Source organism: Amblyomma americanum, chromosome 10, assembly GCF_052857255.1.
Source record: "Amblyomma americanum isolate KBUSLIRL-KWMA chromosome 10, ASM5285725v1, whole genome shotgun sequence".
Classification (NCBI taxonomy): Eukaryota; Metazoa; Arthropoda; class Arachnida; order Ixodida; family Ixodidae; genus Amblyomma; species Amblyomma americanum.
Window position 1 is genome coordinate 143663240 of NC_135506.1, and position 22633 is coordinate 143685872.

The following is a 22633-nucleotide window of genomic DNA, read 5'->3' on the forward strand; positions in this document are numbered from 1 at the left end:
ACACTTCCGCACATGTAAAAATGCGCAGTGATGTATACCTTCGAGCTCTACTTCGCCACGGCAGAGACCCCAGTGACATCCTCTCAACCGCATAAAACTCCGGTCAACCTTTCATCGATTCCCAGTGCGATAGGCGAGACCGTCCAGAGTAGGATGCTAAACTTCGAGCTTTGCTCTGAACAGGTTTCTGTAGAGGTTTTGTTGTGATTGCTAGGAAAACCCGCAAGCTATCTGTCATTAATCCTCAGTAATACCCGTAAATGTGGCAGCGATGCCACTGCAGGCCTGTCTCATTAAACGAGAGTTAGGCTGCATCTGACCACACTTCAGCGCATGTAAAAATTCTTAGTGATATGTACCTTCGAGCTCTACTTCGCCACGCAGAGACCACAGGGACATCCTCTGAACCGCTTAAGACGCCGGTTAACCTTTCATCGATTCGCAGTGCGATGGGCGAGACCGTCTTGAGTACGGTGCTAAAAATTCGAGCTTTGCTTTGAACAGGTTTCTGTACAGGTTTAGTTGTGATTGCTTGGAAACAACGCCAGCTATCTGTCATCAGTCCTGAGTAATATCCGCAAATGGGGCAGCGATGCGACTGCAGGGCCTGTCTCTTTCGACGACAGTTACACTGCATCTAACTACACTTCCGCACATGTAAAAATGCGCAGTGATGTATACCTTCGAGCTGTACTTCGCCAAGGCAGGGACCGCAGTGACATCCTCTTATCCGCATATTAGTCCGGTTAACCTTTCATCGATTCGCAGTGCAATGGGCGAGATCGTATTGAGAACGATGCTAGACTTCGTGCTTTGCTCTGATCAGGTTCCTGTACATGTGTTATTGCGATTTCTTGGAGACACTGTTAGCTATCCGTCATAAATCCATAGTAATACCCGCAAGGGGGACAGCGATGCCACTGCTGGCCCTGTCTCATTAGACGACAGTTACACTGCATCTAACTACACTTCCGCACATGTAAGAATGCGCAGTGATGTGTACCTTCGAGCTCCACTCCGCCACGGCAAGACCCCTGTGACATCATCCTCTGAACCGCATCAAATTCCGGTTAACCTTTCATCGATTCGCAGTGCGATGGGCGAGAGCGTATAGAGTACGATGCTAGACTTCGTGCTTTGCTCTGAACAGGTTTATGTACAGGTTTAGTTGTGATTGCTTTGAAACAACGCCAGCTATCTGTCATCAATCCTCAGTAATAACCGCAAATGAGGCAAGGATGCCACTGCAGTGCCTGTCTCATTAGACGACAGTTACAATGCATCTAACTACACTTCCGTACATGTAAAAATGCGCAGTGATGTATACCTTCGAGCTGTACTTCGCCAAGGCAGGGACCGCAGTGACATCCTCTTATCCGCATATTAGTCCGGTTAACCTTTCATCGATTCGCAGTGCAATGGGCGAGATCGTATTGAGAACGATGCTAGACTTCGTGCTTTGCTCTGAACAGGTTCCTGTACTTGTGTTATTGCGATTTCTTGGAGACACTGTTAGCTATCCGTCATAAATCCATAGTAATACCCGCAAGGGGGACAGCGATGCCACTGCTGGCCCTGTCTCATTAGACGACAGTTACACTGCACCTAACTACACTTCCGCACATGTAAGAATGCGCAGTGATGTGTACCTTCGAGCTCCACTCCGCCACGGCAAGACCCCTGTGACATCATCCTCTGAACCGCATCAAATTCCGGTTAACCTTTCATCGATTCGCAGTGCGATGGGCGAGAGCGTATAGAGTACGATGCTAGACTTCGTGCTTTGCTCTGAACAGGTTTATGTACAGGTTTAGTTGTGATTGCTTTGAAACAACGCCAGCTATCTGTCATCAATCCTCAGTAATAACCGCAAATGAGGCAAGGATGCCACTGCAGTGCCTGTCTCATTAGACGACAGTTACAATGCATCTAACTACACTTCCGTACATGTAAAAATGCGCAGTGATGTATACCTTCGAGCTGTACTTCGCCAAGGCAGGGACCGCAGTGACATCCTCTTATCCGCATATTAGTCCGGTTAACCTTTCATCGATTCGCAGTGCAATGGGCGAGATCGTATTGAGAACGATGCTAGACTTCGTGCTTTGCTCTGAACAGGTTCCTGTACTTGTGTTATTGCGATTTCTTGGAGACACTGTTAGCTATCCGTCATAAATCCATAGTAATACCCGCAAGGGGGACAGCGATGCCACTGCTGGCCCTGTCTCATTAGACGACAGTTACACTGCACCTAACTACACTTCCGCACATGTAAGAATGCGCAGTGATGTGTACCTTCGAGCTCCACTCCGCCACGGCAAGACCCCTGTGACATCATCCTCTGAACCGCATCAAATTCCGGTTAACCTTTCATCGATTCGCAGTGCGATGGGCGAGAGCGTATAGAGTACGATGCTAGACTTCGTGCTTTGCTCTGAACAGGTTTATGTACAGGTTTAGTTGTGATTGCTTTGAAACAACGCCAGCTATCTGTCATCAATCCTCAGTAATAACCGCAAATGAGGCAAGGATGCCACTGCAGTGCCTGTCTCATTAGACGACAGTTACAATGCATCTAACTACACTTCCGTACATGTAAAAATGCGCAGTGATGTATACCTTCGAGCTGTACTTCGCCAAGGCAGGGACCGCAGTGACATCCTCTTATCCGCATATTACTCCGGTTAACCTTTCATCGATTCGCAGTGCAATGGGCGAGATCGTATTGAGAACGATGCTAGACTTCGTGCTTTGCTCTGAACAGGTTCCTGTACTTGTGTTATTGCGATTTCTTGGAGACACTGTTAGCTATCCGTCATAAATCCATAGTAATACCCGCAAGGGGGACAGCGATGCCACTGCTGGCCCTGTCTCATTAGACGACAGTTACACTGCACCTAACTACACTTCCGCACATGTAAGAATGCGCAGTGATGTGTACCTTCGAGCTCCACTCCGCCACGGCAAGACCCCAGTGACATCATCCTCTGAACCGCATCAAATTCCGGTTAACCTTTCATCGATTCGCAGTGCGATGGGCGAGACCGTATAGAGTACGATGCTAGACTTCGTGCTTTGCTCTGAACAGGTTTATGTACAGGTTTAGTTGTGATTGCTTTGAAACAACGCCAGCTATCCGTCATCAATCCTCAGTAATAACCGCAAATGAGGCAAGGATGCCACTGCAGGGCCTGTCTCATTAGACGACAGTTACAATGCATCTAACTACACTTCCGTACATGTAAAAATGCGCAGTGATGTATACCTTCGAACTCCACACCGCCGCGGCAAGACCCCAGTGACATCCTCTCAACCGCATAAAAGACCGGTTAACCTTTCATCGATTCTCAGTGCGATGGGCGAGTCCGTCTCGAGTACGATGCTAAAAATTCGAGCTTTGCTTTGAACAGGTTCCTGTACACGTTTTATTGGGATTTCTTGGAAACACCGTTAGCTATCCGTCATCAATCCACAATAATACCCGAAAGGGGGACAGCGATGCAACTGCTGGGCCTGTCTCATTACGCGACAGTTACACTGCATCTAACTACACTTCCGCACATGTAAGAATGCGCAGTGATGTATACCTTCGAGCTCTACTTCGCCACGGCAGAGACCCCAGTGACATCCTCTGAACCGCATAAAACTCCGGTTAACCTTTCATCGATTCTCAGTGCGATGCGCGAGACCGTCTAGCGTACGATGCTGAACTTCGAGCTTTGCTCTGAACAGGTTTCTGTGCAGGTTTTGTTGTGATTGCTAGGAAACAACGCAAGGTATCTGACATCATTCCTCAGTAATACCCGCAAATGGGGCAGCGATGCCACTGCAGGGCCTGTCTCATTAGACGACAGTTACACGGCACCTAACTACACTTCCGCACATGAAAAAAATGCGCAGTGATGTATACCTTCGAGCTCTACTTCACCACGGCTGAGACCCCAGTGAAATCCTCTGAACCGCATGAAACTCCGGTTAACCTTTCATCGATTCTCAGTGCGATGCGCGAGACGGTCTAGCGTACGATGCTGAACTTCGAGCTTTGCTCTGAACAGGTTTCTGTACAGGTTTTGTTGTGATTGCTAGGAAAGAACGCAAGCTATCTGGCATCATTCCTCAGTAATACCCGCAAATGGGGCAGCGATGCCACTGCAGGGCCTGTCTCATTAGACGACAGTTAGACTGCATCTGACCACACTTCCGCACATGTGAAAATGCACTGTGAGGTATACCTTCGAGCTCTACTTCACCACGGCTGAGACCCCAGTGAAATCCTCTGAACCGCATAAAACTTCGGTTAACCTTTCATTGATTCCCAGGGCGATAGGCGAGACCTTCTAGAGTACGGTGTTAAACTTCGAGCTTTGCTCTGAACAGGTTTCTGTACTTGTTTTATTGGGATTTCTTGGAAACACCGTTAGCTATCTGTCCGTCATCAATCCACAGTAATACCCACAAATGCGGCAGCGATGCCACTGCAGGGCCTGTCTCATTAGGCGACAGTTACACTGCATCTAACTACACTTCCGCACATGTAAAAATGCGCAGTGATGTATACCTTCGAGATCTACTTCGCCACGGCAGGGACCCCGGTGACATCCTCTGAACCACATAAAACTCCATTTACCGTTTCGTCGAATCGCAGTGCGATGGCCGAGACCGTGTAGAGTACGATGCTAAAATTCGAGCTTTGCTCTGAAAATGTTTCTCTACAGGTATTGTTGTGATTGCTAGGGTACAACGCCAGCTATCTGTCATCAATCCTCAGTAAAACCCGCAAATGGGGCAGCGATGCCACTGCAGGGCCTGTCTCATTACACGACAGGTACACTGCATCTAACTACACTTCCGCACATGTAAAAATGCGCAGTGATGTATACCTTCGAGCTCTACTTCACCACGGCTGAGACCCCAGTGAAATCCTCTGAACCGCATAAAACTCCGGTTAACCTTTCATCGATTCTCAGTGCGATGCGCGAGACCGTCTAGCGTACGATGCTGAACTTCGAGCTTTGCTCTGAACAGGTTTCTGTGCAGGTTTTGTTGTGATTGCTAGGAAACAACGCAAGCTATCTGACATCATTCCTCAGTAATACCCGCAAATGGGGCAGCGATGCCACTGCAGGGCCTGTCTCATTAGACGACAGTTACACGGCACCTAACTACACTTACGCACATGAAAAAAATGCGCAGTGATGTATACCTGCGAGCTCTACTTCACCACGGCTGAGACCCCAGTGAAATCCTCTGAACCGCATAAAACTCCGGTTAACCATTAATCGATTCTCAGTGCGATGCGCGAGACCGTCTAGAGTATGATGCGGAACTTCGTGCTTTGCTCTGAACAGGTCCCTGTACAGGTTTTGTTGGGATTGCCTGGAAACACCTTTAGCTATCCGTCATCAATCCACAGTACTACCCACAAATGGGGCAGCGATGCCACTGCAGGGCCTGTCTCATTAAACGACAGTTAGGCTACATCTGACCACACTTCAGCGCATGTAAAAATTCGCAGTGATGTGTACCTTCGAGCTCTACTTCGCCACGCAGGGACCACAGGGACATGCTCTGAACCGCTTAAGACTCCGGTTAACCTTTCATCGATTCGCAGTGCGATGGGCGAGACCGTCTAGAGTACGATGCTAAAAATTCGAGCTTTGCTCTGAACAGTATCCTGCACATGTTTTATTGTGATTTCTTGAAAACACCGTTAGCTATATATTCGTCATCAATCCACAGTAATACCCTCAAATGCGGCAGCGATGCCACTGCAGGGCCTGTCTAATTAGGCGACAGTTACACTGCATCTAACTACACTTTCGCACATGTAAAAATGCGCTGTGATATATGTATACCTTCGAGCTCTACTTCGTCACGGCCGAGAACCCGGGACATCCTCTGAACCGCATAAAAATCCGGTTAACCTTTCATCCATTCCCAGTGCGATGGGCGAGTCCGTCTAGAGTACGATGCTAAAAATTCGAGCTTTGCTCTGAACAGGTTTCTGTACAGGTTTTGTTGTGATTGCTAGGAAACAACGCAACCTATCTGTCATTATTCCTCAGTAATACCCGCAAATGGGGCAGCGATGCCGCTTCAGGGCCTGTCTCATTAAACGACAGTTAGACTGCATCTGACCACACTTCCGAACATGTGTAAATGCGCAGTGATGTATACCTTCGAGCTCTACTTCGCCACGGCAGAGACCCCAGCGACATCGTCTTTCCCGCATAAAATTCCGGTTCACCTTTCATCTATTCCCAGTGCGATGGACGAGACCGTCTAGTGTACGATGCTAAATATTCGAGCTTTGCTCTGAACAGGATCCTGTACATGTTTTATTGGGATTTCTTGGAAACACGGTTAGCTATCCGTCATCAATCCACAGTAATACCCTCAAATGGGGCAGCGATGCCACTGCAGGGCCTGTCTCACTAGGCGACAGTTACACTGCATCTAACTACACTTCCGCATATGTGAAAATGCGCAGTGATGTATACCTTCGAGCTCTACTTCGCCACTGCAGAGACCCCAGTGACATCGTCTAAACCGCATAAAACTCCGGTTCACCTTTCATCTATTCCCAGTGCGATGGGCGAGACCGTCTAGTGTTCGATGCGAAACTTCGAGCTGTGCTCTGAACAGGTTTCTGTACAGGTTTTGTTGTGATTGCTAGGAAACAACGCAAGCTATCTGGCATCATTCCTCAGTAATACCCGCAAATGGGGCAGCGATGCCACTGCAGGGCCTGTCTCATTAAACGACAGTTAGACTGCATCTGACACACTTCCGCACATGTGAAAATGCACAGTGAGGTATACCTTCGAGCTCTACTTCGCCACGGCAGAGACCTTAGTGACATCCCCTGAACCGCATAAAACTTCGGTTAACCTTTCATTGATTCCCAGTGCGATAGGCGAGACCGTCTTGAGTCCGGTGCTAAAAATTCGAGCTTAGCTTTGAAGAGGTTTCTGTACAGGCTTAAATGTGATTGCTGGAAACAACGCCAGCTATCTGTCATCAATCCTCAGTAGTAGCCGCAAATGGGGCAGCGATGCGACTGCAGGGCCTGTCTCATTCAACGACAGTTACACTGCATCTAACTACACTTCCGCACATGTAAAAATGCGCAGTGATGTATACCTTCGAGCTCTACTTCGCCACGGCAGGGACCCCAGTGACATCCTCTTATCCGCATAAAACTCCCGTTAACCTTTCATCGATACCCAGTGCGATGGGCGAGACCGTCTTGAGTATGATGCTAAAAATTCGCGCTTTGCTCTGAACAGGTTTCTGTACTTGTTTTATTGGGATTTCTTGGAAACACCGTTAGCTATATGTCCGTCATCAATCCACAGTAATACCCACAAATGCGGCCGCGATGCCACGGCAGGGCCTGTCTCATTAGGCGACAGTTACACTGCATCTAACTACACTTCCGCACATGTAAAAATGCGCTTTGATATATGTACACCTTCCAGCTCTACTTCGCCACGGCTGAGACCCCAGTGAAATCCTCTGAACCGCATAAAACTCCGGTTAACCTTTCATCGATTCTCAGTGCGATGCGCGAGACCGTATAGAGTGCGATGCTGAACTTCGCGCTTTGCTCTGAACAGGTTCCTGTACAGGTTTTGTTGGGATTGTGTGGAAACATGTTAGCTATCCGTCATCAATCCTCAGTAATAACCGCAAATGGGGCAGTGATGCCACTGCAGGGCCTGTCTCATTAGACGACAGTTACAATGCATCTAACTACACTTACGCACATGTAAAAATGCGCAGTGATGTACACCTTCGAGCTCCACTCCGCCACGGCAAGACCCCAGTGATATAATCCTCTGAGCCGCATAAACCTCCGGTTGTCCTTTAATCGATTCGCAGTGCGATGGGCGAGACCGTCTAGAGTACGATTCTAAACTTCGTGATTTGCTCTGAACAGGTTCCTGTACAGGTTTTGTTGGATTTCTTGGAAACACCGTTAGCTAATCGTCATCAATCCACAGTAATTTCCGCAAGGTGGACAGCAATGCCTCTGCAGGGCCTGTCTCATTAGACGACTGTTACAATGCATCTAACTACACTTCCGCACATGTAAAAATGCGCAGTGATGTATACCTTCGAGCTCTACTTCGCCACGGCGGAGACCACAGTGACATCCTCTCAACCGCATAAATCTCCGGTCAACCTTTCATCGATTCTCAGTGCGATAGGCGAGACCGTCTAAAGTACGATGCCAAAGATTCGAGCTTTGCTCTGAACAGGTTCCTGTACACGTTTTATTGGGATTTCATGGAAATACCGTTAGCTATCCGTCATCAATCCACAGTAATACCCGCAAGGGGGACAGCGATGCAACTGCTGGGCCTGTCTCACTAGGCGACAGTTACACTACATCTAACTACACTTCCGCACATGTGAAAATGCGCAGTGATGTATACCTTCGAGCTCTACTTCGCCACTGCAGAGACCCCAGTGACATCGTCTAAACCGCATAAAACTCCGGTTCACCTTTCATCTATTCCCAGTGCGATGGGCGAGACCGTCTAGTTTACGATGCGAAACTTCGAGCTTTGCTCTGAACAGGTTTCTGTACAGATTTTGTTGTGATTGCTAGGAAAAAATGCAAGCTCACTGGCATCAATGCTCAGTAATAACCACAAATGGGGCAGTGATGCCACTGCAGGGCCTGTATCATTAGACGAGAGTTAGACTGCATCCGACCACACTTCCGCACATGTGAAAATGCACAGTGATGTATACTTTCGAGCTCTACTTCGCCACGGCTGGGACCCCAGTGACATCCTCTTATCGGCATAAAACTCCGGTTAACCTTTCATCGATTCCCAGTGCGATGGGCGAGTCCGTCTAAAGTACGATGCCAAAGATTCGAGCTTTGCTCTGAACAGGTTCCTGTACACGTTTTATTGGGATTTCTTATAAACACCGTTAGCTATCCGTCATCAGACCACAGTAATACCCACGAGGGGGACAGCGATGCCACTGCAGGGCCTGTCTCATTAGACGACAGTTACAATGCATCTAAATACACTTCCGCACATGTAAAAATGCGCAGTGTTGTATACCTTCGAGCTCTACTTCGCCACGGCAGCGACCACAGTGACATCCCCTGAACCGCATAAAACTCCGGTTAACCTTTAATCGATTCGCAGTGTGATGGGCGAGACCGTCTAGAGTACGATGCTTGACTCTCTGCTTTGCTCTGACAGGTTCCTGTACAGGTTTTGTTGGATTTCTTGGAAACACCGTTAGCTATCCGTCATCAATCCACAGTAATACCCACAAATGGGGCAGCGATGCCACTGCACATCGTGTCTCATTAGACGACTGTTACACTGCATCTAACTACACTTCTGCACATGTAATAATGCGCAGTGATGTAGACCTTCGAGCTCTACTTCGCCACAGCAGGGACCCCAGTGACAACGTCTGAACCGCATAAAACTCTGGTTAACCTTTCATCGATTCCCAGTGCGATGGGCGAGACCGTCTTGAGTATGATGCTAAAAATTCGATCTTTGGTCTGAACAGGTGTCTGTACAGGTTTTGTTGTGATTGGTAGGAAACAACGCCAGCTATCCGTCATCAATCCACAGTATTACCCGAACGGGGGACAGCGATGCCAGTGCAGGGCCTGTCTCATTAGACGACAGTTACACGGCACCTAACTACTCTTCTGCACATGAAAAAAATGCGAAGTGATGTATACCTGCGAGCTCTACCTCGCCACGGCTGAGACCCCAGTGAAATCCTCTGAACCGCATAAAACTCCGGATAACCTTTCATCGATTCTCAGTGCGATGCGCGAGACCGTCTAGAGTACGATGCTGAACTTCGTGCGTTGCTCTGAACAGGTTCCTGTACAGGTTTTGTTGGGATTGTTTGGAAACACCGTTAGCTATCCGTCATCAATCCTCAGTAATAACCGCAAATGGGGCAGCGATGCAACTGCAGGACCTGTATCATTAGACGACAGTTACAATGCATCTAACTACACTTACGCACATGTAAAATGCGCAGTGATGTACACCTTCGAGCTCCACTCCGCCACGGCAAGACCCCAGTGATATAATCCTCTGAGCCGCATAAAACTCCGGTTGTCCTTTAATCGATTCGCAGTGCGATGGGCGAGACCGTCTAGAGTACGATTCTAAACTTCGTAATTTGCTCTGAACAGGTTCCTGTACAGGTTTTGTTGGATTTCTTGGAAACACCGTTAGCTAATCGTCATCAATCCACAGTAATTTCCGCAAGGGGGACAGCAATGCCTCTGCAGGGCCTGTCTCATAAGACGACTGTTACAATGCATCTAACTACACTTCCGCACATGTAAAAATGCGCAGTGATGTATACCTTTGAGCTCTACTTCGCCACGGCAGAGACCACAGTGACATCCTGTCAACCGCATAAATCTCCGGTCAACCTTTCATCGATTCCCAGTGCGATAGGCGAGACCGTCCAGAGTACGATGCTAAACTTCAGGCTTTGCTCTGAACAGGTTTCTGTACAGGTTTTTTGTGATTGCTAGGAAACAACGCAAGCTATCTGTCATCAATCCTCTATAATACCCGCAAATGGGGCAGCGACGCCACTGCAGGGCCTGTCTCATTAAACGACAGTTAGGCTACATCTGACCACACTTCAGCGCATGAAAAAATTCGCAGTGATGTGTACCTTCGAGCTCTACTTCGCTACGCAGAGACCACAGTGACATCCTCTGAACCGCTTAAGACTCCGGTTAACCTTTCATCGATTCGCAGTGCGATGGGCGAGACCGTCTAGAGTACGATACTAAACTTCGTGATTTGCTCTGAACAGGTTTCTGTACTTGTTTTATTGGGATTTCTTGGAAACACCGTTAGCTATATATTCGTCATCAATCCACAGTAATACCCACAAATGCGGCAGCGATGCCACTGCAGGGCCTGTCTAATTAGGCGACAGTTACACTGCATCTAACTACTCTTTCGCACATGTATAAATGCGTTGTGTTATATGTATACCTTCGATCTCTACTTCGCCACGGCCGAGACCCCAGTGACATCCTCTGAACCGCATAAAAATCCGGTTAACCTTTCATCCATTCCCAGTGCGATGGGCGAGTCCGTCTAGTGTACGATGCTAAAAATTCGAGCTTTGCTCTGAACAGGTTCCTGTACACGTTTTATTGGGATTTCTGGCAAATACCGTTAGCTATCCGTCATCAATCCACAGTAATACCCGCAAGGGGGACTGCGATGCAACTGCTGGGCCTGTCTCATTAGACGACAGTTACACTGCATCTAACTACACTTTCGCACATGTAAAAATGCGCAGTGATGTATACCATCGAGCTCCACTCCGCCACGGCAAGACCCAAGTGACATCCTCTCAACCGCATAAAACTCCGGTTAACTTTTCATAGATTCCGAGAGCGATGGGCGAGTCCGTCTAGAGTACGATGCTAAAAATTCGAGCTTTGCTCTGAACAGGTTCCTGCACACGTTTTATTGGGATTTCTTGGAAACACCGTTAGCTATCCGACATCAATACACAGTAATACCCGCAAGGGGGACAGCGATGCAAATGCTGGGCCTGTCTCATTAGACAACAGTTACACTGCATCTAACTAAACTTCCGCACATGTAAGAATGCGCAGTGATGTATACCTTCCAGCTCTACTTCGCCACGGCCGAGACCCCAGTGACATCCTCTGAACCACATAAAACTCCAGTTAACGTTTCGTCGATTCGCAGTGCGATGGCCGAGACCGTCTAGAGTACGATGTTAAACTTCGAGCTTTGCTCTGAACAGGTTTCTGTACTTGTTTTATTGGGATTTCTTGGAAACACCGTTAGCTATATGTCCGTCATCAATCCACAGTAATACCCACAAATGCGGCAGCGATGCCACTGCAGGGCCTGTCTCATTAGGCGACAGTTACACTGCATCTAACTACACTTCCGCACATGTAAAAATGCGCTTTGATATATGTATACCTTCGAGGTCTACTTCGCCACGGCTGAGACCCCAGTGTAATCCTCTGAACCGCATAAAACTCCGGTTAACCTTTCATCGATTCCCAGTGCGATGGGCGAGACCGACCTGAGTACGGTGCTAAAAATTCGAGCTTAGCTTCGAACAGGTTTCTGTACAGGTTTAAATGTGATTGCTGGAAACAACGCCAGCTATCTGTCATTAATCGTCAGTAGTAGCCGCAAATGGGGCAGCGATGCGACTGAAGGGCCTTTCTCATTCAACGACAGTTACACTGCATCTGACTACACATGCGCACATGTTAAAATGCGCAGTGATGTATACCTTCGAGCTCTACTTCGCCACGGCAGAGACCCCAGTGACATCCTCTGAACCACATAAAACTCCAGTTGACGTTTCATCGATTCGCAGTGCGATGGCCGAGACCGTCTAGAGTACGATGCTAAAATTCGAGCTTTGCTCTGAACACGTTTCTCTACAGGCTTTGTTGTGACTTCTAGGATACAACGCCAGCTATCTGTCATCAATCCTCAGTAATACCCGCAAATGGGGCAGCGATGCTACAGGGCCTGTCTCATTAGACGACTGTTTCACTGCATCTGACTACACATGCGCACATGTAAAAATGCGCAATGATGTATGTATACCTCTGAGCTCTACTTCGCCACGGCAAGACCCAAGTGACATCCTCTCAACCGCATAAAACTCCGGTTAACTTTTCATAGATTCCCAGAGCGATGGGCAAGACCGTCTAGAGTACGATGCTATACTTCGTGCTCTGCTCTGAACAGGTTCCTGTACAAGTTTTGTTGGATTTCTTGGAAACACCGTTAACAATCCGTCATCAATCCACAGTAATTCCGGCAAGTGGGACAGCGATGCCACTGCACGGCCTGTCTCATTTGACGACAGTTACACTGCATCTAACTACACTTCCGCATATGTAAAAATGCGCAGTGCCGACATGTTTGTAATAGATGGAAAATGTATTCGCGATGATAATGCAGCCTGTGTAGCCTTTAATAACCACTTTAAAACTGTTTTTACTGCAGACAATGGTCATCTCCCATCTTTCAGTCTGTCTTTACCCCCTATACCTGATGTTACCATATCTGAAAATGGAGTGTTCAATTTACTTCTAAATCTTGATGTTAAGAAATCGTTTGGCCCAGACGACATCCCAAATGCCTTTCTGAAGCAGTACGCGCAATGGTGCTCCAAGTATTTATGTGTCATTTTTAGAAGGTCTATAGAGGAAGGCGCCCTACCCGATGACTGGCGAGTTGCCAGAGTTAAACCTTTACATAAAACTGGTGACAAAACACAGGTGCAAAACTATCGCCCTATTTCACTTACTTCCACAGCGTGTAAGATACTTGAGCACATTATTCATAAACATTTATCTACCTTTCTTGAAGAACATAACGTAATATCGAAAGCTCAACATGGTTTCAGGAAAGGATATTCGACATGTACACAGCTAATACAAACAATTCATGATTTTGCAGAAGCCATAAACGAAGGAGAACAAACTGACGTAATATTTTTAGATTTCCGCAAGGCCTTTGATACGGTTTCTCATAACAAGCTAATATATAAATTGAGTTCTGTAATAAAAAACGATAAACTAATAACCTGGATTAAGGCTTACCTGACAAACAGGCGCCAGTTTGTTACACTAAATGGTGCCCTCTCACATTGCATTCTAGTTGAATCGGGAGTTCCTCAAGGATCTGTGCTTGGACCGCTTTTGTTTATTATTTATATTAATGATATCGTCCAAGATCTCTCTGTTAATGTTAAGTTATATGCCGATGATTGTGTCCTCTATGAACGAATTAACTCAAGTGAAGATCAAATCAGGCTAAATAATGACTTTCGGAAGGTAATGCGCTGGTGTGATAGGTGGCAAATGGTGATAAATTTTGATAAAACAGTATATATGAGAATAACGCTTAAAAGGAATCCTCTTTTCTACCAGTATGGTACTTCCGATAGTGCACTCTCAGAGGTAACATGCTACAAATATCTCGGCCTATGGATTTCCAATAATCTTTCCTGGAACAAACATATTGATACCATCTCGGCAAATGCTCTGCGCAAAATATTCTTCTTGAGGCGTGCACTACGGTTCGCTACTCCTGAAACGCGTTTCCTTGCGTATAACACTATTGTGCGGCCTATCTTAGAATATGCCGTAGTGATCTGGGACCCATATACCAAGATTAACATTAACAAATTGGAAAGGATTCAAAAGAAAGCAGTAAGATTTATTTATAATTCCTATGGTCGCACTTCTATCACTAATCTTATTAAAAAGAGTGGCTTACCATCCGTTACTGATAGAAACCGTATCTGTCGTTTGAAATTCTTTTTCCAGTTATTTCATGGGCAATACAACATTGACATCTCGAAAATTGTTAGTTACTCTAGTGGTTATGCAACACGCCTGAGACATTCTCTTTCCGTAAAACCTTTATCCACAAGAACAAACTGCTACAAATATTCCTATTTTCCTAGAACTATTACTGAATGGAACAACCTTGCTGGTCATATAGTCGAAGAGAATAATTTGTCCCATTTTGAGGCGCTGCTGCAACAAGTGACGAAATTTTGAATGTTCGGTTGATGAGTAATTTGTTGAGATTTACTTAATTATATGCTTGGCTCTATGACTGCAGTATATATATTCTGAGGTTGTGAAAAGATACAGTACAGTGTGATGTACTAATTTCGTTGCTGTGACGCCTTGTCTGCTGTATTTCCTTTTTTTTTTGTCCTTTGGTGTTACACAAATTATGTACCCACCTGCGATGGTCTTGTTGTTATAAGACCGCAGTATTTATAAATAAAAATAAAATAAAATAAAAATCAATCCTCAGTAATACCCGCAAATGTGGCAGCGATGCCACTGCAGAGCCTGTCTCATTAAACGACAGTTAGACAGCATCTGACCACACATCAGCACATGTAAAAATTCGCAGTAATGTATACCTTCGAGCTCTACTTCGCCACAGCAGAGACCCCAGTGACATCCTCTGAACCGCATAAAAATCCGGTTAACCTTTCATCGATTCGCAGTGCGATGGGCAAGACCGTCTTGAGTACGATGCTAAACTTCGTGCTTTGCTCTGAACAGGTTCCTGTACAGGTTTAGTTGTGATTGCTTGGAAACAACGCCAGCTCTCTGTCATCAATCCTCAGTAATAACCGCAAATGGGGCAACGATGCCACTGCAGGGCCTGTCTCATTAGACGACCGTTACACGGCACCTAACTACACTTCCGCACATGAAAAAAAATGCGCAGTGATGTATACCTTCGAGCCTTGCTTCGCCACGGCAAGACACCAGTGATATAATCCTCTGAAGCGCATAAAACTTTGGTTAACCTTTCATCGATTCGCAGTGTGATGGGCGAGAAGGTCTAGTGTACGATGCTAAAAATTCGAGCTTTGCTCTGAACAGGTTACTGTACATGTTTTATTGGGATTTCATGGAAACACCGTTAGCTATCCGTCATAAATCCACAGTACTACCCACAAATGGGACAGCGATGCCACTGCAGGGCCTGTCTCATTAGACGACAGTTACACGGCACCTAACTACACTTGCGCACATGAAAAAATGCGCAGTGATGTATACCTGCGAGCTCTACTTCACCGCGGCTGAGACCCCAGTGAAATCCTCTGAACCGCATAAAACTCCTGTTAACCTTCCATCGATTCTCAGTGCGATGCGCGAGACCGTCTAGAGTACGATACTGAACTTCGTGCTTTGCTCTGAACAGGTTCCTGTACAGGTTTTGTTGGGATTGTTTGGAAACACCGTTAGCTATCCGTCATCAATCCTCAGTAATAACCGCAAATGGGGCAGCGATGCAACTGCAGGACCTGTATCATTAGACGACAGTTACAATGCATCTAACTACACTTACGCACATGTAAAAATGCGCAGTGATGTACACCTTCGAGCTCCACTCCGCCACGGCAAGACCCCAGTGATATAATCCTCTGAGCCGCATAAAACTCCGGTTGTCCTTTAATCGATTCGCAGTGCGATGGGCGAGACCGTCTAGAGTACGATTCTAAACTTCGTGATTTGCTCTGAACAGGTTCCTGTACAGGTTTTGTTGGATTTCTTGGAAACACCGTTAGCTAATCGTCATCAATCCACAGTAATTTCCGCAAGGGGGACAGCAATGCCTCTGCAGGGCCTGTCTCATTAGACGACTGTTACAATGCATCTAACTACACTTCCGCACATGTAAAAATGCGCAGTGATGTATACCTTCGAGCTCTACTTCGCCACGGCAGAGACCACAGTGACATCCTCTCAACCGCATAAATCTGCGGTCAACCTTTCATCGATTCCCAGTGCGATAGGCGAGACCGTCCAGAGTACGATGCTAAACTTCAGGCTTTGCTCTGAACAGGTTTCTGTACAGGTTTTTTGTGATTGCTAGGAAACAACGCAAGCTATCTGTCATCAATCCTCTATAATACCCGCAAATGGGGCAGCGACGCCACTGCAGGGCCTGTCTCATTAAACGACAGTTAGGCTACATCTGACCACACTTCAGCGCATGTAAAAATTCGCAGTGATGTGTACCTTCGAGCTCTACTTCGCCACGCAGAGACCACAGGGACATGCTCTGAACCGCTTAAGACTCCGGGTAACCTTTCATCGATTCGCAGTGCGATGGGCGAGACCGTCTAGAGTACGATGCTAAAAATTCGAGCTTTGCTCTGAACAGTATCCTGCACATGTTTTATTGGGATTTCTTGAAAACACCGTTAGCTATATATTCGTCATCAATCCACAGTAATACCCACAAATGCGGCAGCGATGCCACTGCAGGGCCTGTCTAATTAGGCGACAGTTACACTGCATCTAACTACTCTTTCGCACATGTATAAATGCGTTGTGTTATATGTATACCTTCGATCTCTACTTCGCCACGGCCGAGACCCCAGTGACATCCTCTGAACCGCATAAAAATCCGGTTAACCTTTCATCCATTCCCAGTGCGATGGGCGAGTCTGTCTAGAGTACGATGCTAAAAATTCGAGCTTTGCTCTGAACAGGTTCCTGCACACGTTTTTTTTGGGATTTCTTGGAAACACCGTTAGCTATCCGACATCAATACACAGTAATACCCGCAAGGGGGACAGCGATGCAAATGCTGGGCCTGTCTCATTAGACAACAGTTACACTGCATCTAACTAAACTTCCGCACATGTAAGAATGCGCAGTGATGTATACCTTCCAGCTCTACTTCGCCACGGCCGAGACCCCAGGGACATCCTCTGAACCACATAAAACTCCAGTTAACGTTTCGTCGATTCGCAGTGCGATGGCCGAGACCGACCTGAGTACGGTGCTAAAAATTCGAGCTTAGCTTCGAACAGGTTTCTGTACAGGTTTAAATGTGATTGCTGGAAACAACGCCAGCTATCTGTCATTAATCGTCAGTAGTAGCCGCAAATGGGGCAGCGATGCGACTGAAGGGCCTTTCTCATTCAACGACAGTTACACTGCATCTGACTACACATGCGCACATGTTAAAATGCGCAGTGATGTATGTATACCTTCGAGCTCTACATCGCCACGGCAAAGACCCCAGTGACAACGTCTGAACCGCATAAAACTCCGGTTAACCTTTCATCGATTCCCAGAGCGATGGGCGAGACCGTCTAGAGTACGATTCTAAACTTCGTGATTTGCTCTGAACAGGTTCCTGTACACGTTTTATTGGGATTTCTTGGAAACACCGTTAACAATCCGTCATCAATCCACAGTAATTCCGGCAAGTGGGACAGCGATGCCACTGCACGGCCTGTCTCATTAGACGACAGTTACACTGCATCTAACTACACTTCCGCATATGTAAAAATGCGCAGTGCTACATACCTTCGAGCTCTACTTCGCCACGGTAGAGACCCCAGTGTAATCTTCTGAACCGCATAAAACTCCGGTTAACCTTTCATCGATTCCCAGTGCGATGGGCGAGACCGTCTTGAGTACGGTGCTAAAAATTCGAGCTTAGCTTTGAACAGGTTTCTGTACAGATTTAAATGTGATTGCTGGAAACAACGCCAGCTATCTGTCATCAATCCTCAGTAGTAGCCGCAAATGGGGCAGCGATGCGACTGCAGGGCCTGTCTCATTCAACGACAGTTACACTGCATCTAACTACACTTCCGCACATGTAAAAATGCGCAGCGATGTATACCTTTGAGCTCTACTTCGCCACGGCAGGGACCCCAGTGACATCCTCTTATCCGCATAAAACTCCCGTTAACCTTTCATCGATACCCAGTGCGATGGGTGAGACCGTCTTGAGCACGATGCTAAAAATTCGCGCTTTGCTCTTAACAGGTTCCTGTACGTTTTATTGGGATTTTTTGGAAACACCGTTAGCTATCCGTCATCAATCCACAGTACTACCCGCAAGGGGGACAGCGATGCAAATGCTGGGCCTGTTTCATTAGACGACAGTTACACTGCATCTAACTACACTTCCGCACATGTAAGAATGCGCAGTGATGTGTACCTTCCAGCTCTACTTCGCCACGGCCGAGACCCCAGTGAAATCCTCTGAACCACATAAAACTCCAGTTAACGTTTCGTCGACTCGCAGTGCGATGGCGGAGACCGTCTAGAGTACGATGCTAAAATTCGAGCTTTGCTCTGAACAGGTTTCTGTAGAGGTTTTGTTGTGATTGCTAGGAAAACCCGCAAGCTATCTGTCATTAATGCTCAGTAATACCCGTAAATGTGGCACGACGCCACTGCACGCCTGTCTCATTAAACGAGAGTTAGGCTGCATCTGACCACACTTCAGCGCATGTAAAAATTCTTAGTGATATGTACCTTCGAGCTCTACTTCGCCACGCAGAGACCACACTGACATCCTCTGAACCGCTTAAGACGCCGGTTAACCTTTCATCGATTCGCAGTGCGATGGGCGAGACCGTCTAGAGAACGATGATAAAAATTCGAGCTTTGCTCTGAACAGTATCCTGCACATGTTTTATTGGGATTTCTTGAAAACACCGTTAGCTGCATATTCGTCATTAATCCACAGTAATACCCACAAATGCGGCAGCGATGCCACTGCAGGGCCTGTCTAATTAGGCGACAGTTACGCTGCATCTAACTACTCTTTCGCACATGTAAAAATGCGCTGTGTTATATGTATACCTTCGAGCTCTACTTCCCTACGGCCGAGACCCCAGTGACATCCTCTGAACCGCATAAAAATCCGGTTAACCTTTCATCCATTCGCAGTGCGATTGGAGAGACCGTGTTGAGTACGATGCTAAAAATTCGAGCTTTGCTTTGAACAGGTTTCTGTACAGGTTTAGTTGTGATTGCTTGGAAACAATGCCAGCTATCTGTCATCAGTCCTCAGTAATATCCGCAAATGGGGCAGTGATGCGACTGCAGGGCCTGTCTCTTTCGACGACAGTTACACTGCATCTAACTACACTTCCGCACATGTAAAAATGCGCAGTGATGTATACCTTCGAGCTGTACTTCGCCAAGGCAGGGACCGCAGTGACATCCTCTTATCCGCATATTAGTCCGGTTAACCTTTCATCGATTCGCAGTGCAATGGGCGAGATCGTATTGAGAACGATGCTAGACTTCGTGCTTTGCTCGGAACAGGTTCCTGTGCATGTGTTATTGCGATTTCTTGGAGACACTGTTAGCTATCCCTCATAAATCCATAGTAATACCCGCAAGGGGGACAGCGATGCCACTGCTGGCCCTGTCTCATTAGACGACAGTTACACTGCATCTAACTACACTTCCGCACATGTAAGAATGCGCAGTGATGTGTACCTTCGAGCTCCACTCCGCCACGGCAAGACCCCAGTGGCATCCTCTCAACCGCATAAAACTCCGGTTAACCTTTCATCGATTCCCAGTGCGATGGGCGAGTGCGTCTAGAGTACGATGCTAAAAATTCGCGCTTTGCGCTGAACAGGTTTCTGTACAGGTTTAGTTTTGATTGCTTGGAAACAACGCCAGCTATCCGTCATTAATCCTCAGTAACAACCGCAAATGGGGCAGCGATGCAACTGCAAGGCCTGACTCATTAGACAACAGTTACAATGCATCTAACTACACTTACGCACATGTAGAATTGCGCAGTTATGTACACCTTCGAGCTCCACTCCGCCAAGGCAAGACCACAGTGACATCCTCTAAACCGCATAAATCTCCGGTCAACCTTTCATCGATTCCCAGTGCGATAGGCGAGTCCGTCTAGAGTACGATGCTAAAAATTCGAGCTTTGCTCTGAACAGGTTTCTGTACACGTTTTATTGGGATTTCTTGGAAATACCGTTAGCTATCCGTCATAAATCCACAGTAATACCCGCAAGGGGTCAGCGATGCAACTGCTGGGCCTGTCTCATTAGACGACAGTTGCACTGCATCTAACTACACTTCCGCACATGTAAGAATGCGCAGTGATGTACACCTCCGAGCTCTACTTCGCCACGGCAGAGACCCCAGTGACATCCTCTGAACCACATAAAACTCCAGTTAACGTTTCATCGATTCGCAGTGCGATGGCCGAGACCGTCTAGAGTACGATGGTACGATGCTAAAATTCGAGCTTTGCTCTGAACAGGTTTTTCTACAGCCATTGTTGTGACTGCTAGGATACAACGCCAGCTATCTGTCATCAATCCTCAGTAATACCCGCAAATGGGGCAGCGATGCTAAAGGGCCTGTCTCATTAGACGACTGTTTCACTGCATCTGACTACACATGCGCACATGTAAAAATGCGCAGTGATGTATACCTTCGAGATCTACTTCGCCACGGCAGGGACCCCGGTGACATCCTCTTATCCGCATAAAACTCCGGTTAACCTTTCATCGATACCCAGTGCGATGGGCGAGACCGTCTTGAGTACGATGCTAAAAATTCGCGCTTTGCTCTGAACAGGTTACTGTACATGTTTTATTGGGATTGCCTGGAAACACCATTAGCTATCCTTCATCAATCCACAGTACTACCCACAAATGGGGCAGCGATGCCACTGCAGGGCCTGTCTCATTAGACGACAGTTACACGGCACCTAACTACACTTCCGCACATGAAAAAATGCGCAGTGATGTATACCTGCGAGCTCTACTTCTCCGCGGCTGAGACCCCAGTGAAATCCTCTGAACCGCATTAAACTCCGGTTAACCATTAATCGATTCTCAGTGCGATGCGCGAGACCGTATAGAGTACGATGCTGAACTTCGTGCTTTGCTCTGAACAGGTTCCTGTACAGGTATTGTTGGGATTGTTTGGAAACACCGTTAGCTATCCGTCATGAATCCTCAGTAATAACCGCAAATGGGGCAGCGATGCCACTGCAGGGCCTGTCTCATTAGACGACAGTTACAATGCATCTAACTACACTTCCGCACATGTAAAAATGCGCAGTGATCTATACCTTCGAGCTCCACTCCGCCACGGCAAGACCCCAGTGCCATCCTCTCAACCGCATAAAACTCCGGTTAACCTCTCATCGATTCCCAGTGCGATGGGCGAGTCCGTCTAGAGTACGATTCTAAACTTCGTGATTTGCTCTGAACAGGTTCCTGTACAGGTTTTGTTTGATTTCTTGGAAACACCGTTAGCTAACCGTCATCAATGCACAGTAATTTCCGCAAGGGGGACAGCAATCCCTCTGCAGGGCCTGTCTCATTAGACGACTGTGACACTGCATCTAACTACACTTCCCCACATGTAAAAATGCGCAGTGATGTATACCTTCGAGCTCTACTTCGCCACGGCAGAGACCACTGTGACATCCTCTAAACCGCATAAATCTCCGGTCAACCTTTCATCGATTCCCAGTGCGATAGGCGAGTCCGTCTAGAGTACGATGCTAAAAATTCGAGCTTTGCTCTGAACAGGTTCCTGTACACGTTTTATTGGGATTTCTTGGAAATACCGTTAGCTATCCGTCGTAAATCCACAGTAATACCCGCAAGGGGTCAGCGATTCAACTGCTGGGCCTGTCTCATTAGACGACAGTTACACTGCATCTAACTACACTTCCGCACATGTAAGAATGCGCAGTGATGTATACCTTCGAGCTCTACTTCGCCACGGCAGAGACCCCAGTGACATCCTCTGAACCACATAAAACTCCAGTTAACGTTTCATCGATTCGCAGTGCGATGGCCGAGACCGTCTAGAGTACGATGCTAAAATTCGAGCTTTGCTCTGAACAGGTTTCTCTACAGGCATTGTTGTGACTGCTAGGATACAACGCCAGCTATCTGTCATCAATCCTCAGTAATACCCGCAAATGGGGCAGCGATGCTACAGGGCCTGTCTCATTAGACGACTGTTTCACTGCATCTGACTACACATGCGCACATATAAAAATGCGCAATGATGTATGTATGCCTTCGAGCTCTACTTCGCCACGGCAGAGACCCTAGTGACATCCCCTGAACCGCATAAAACTTCGGTTAACCTTTCATTGATTCCCAGTGCGATAGGCGAGATCGTCTAGAGTACGATGTTAAACTTCAAGCTTTGCTCTGAAGAGGTTTCTGTACTTGTTTTATTGGGATTTCTTGGAAACACCGTTAGGTATATGTCCGTCATCAA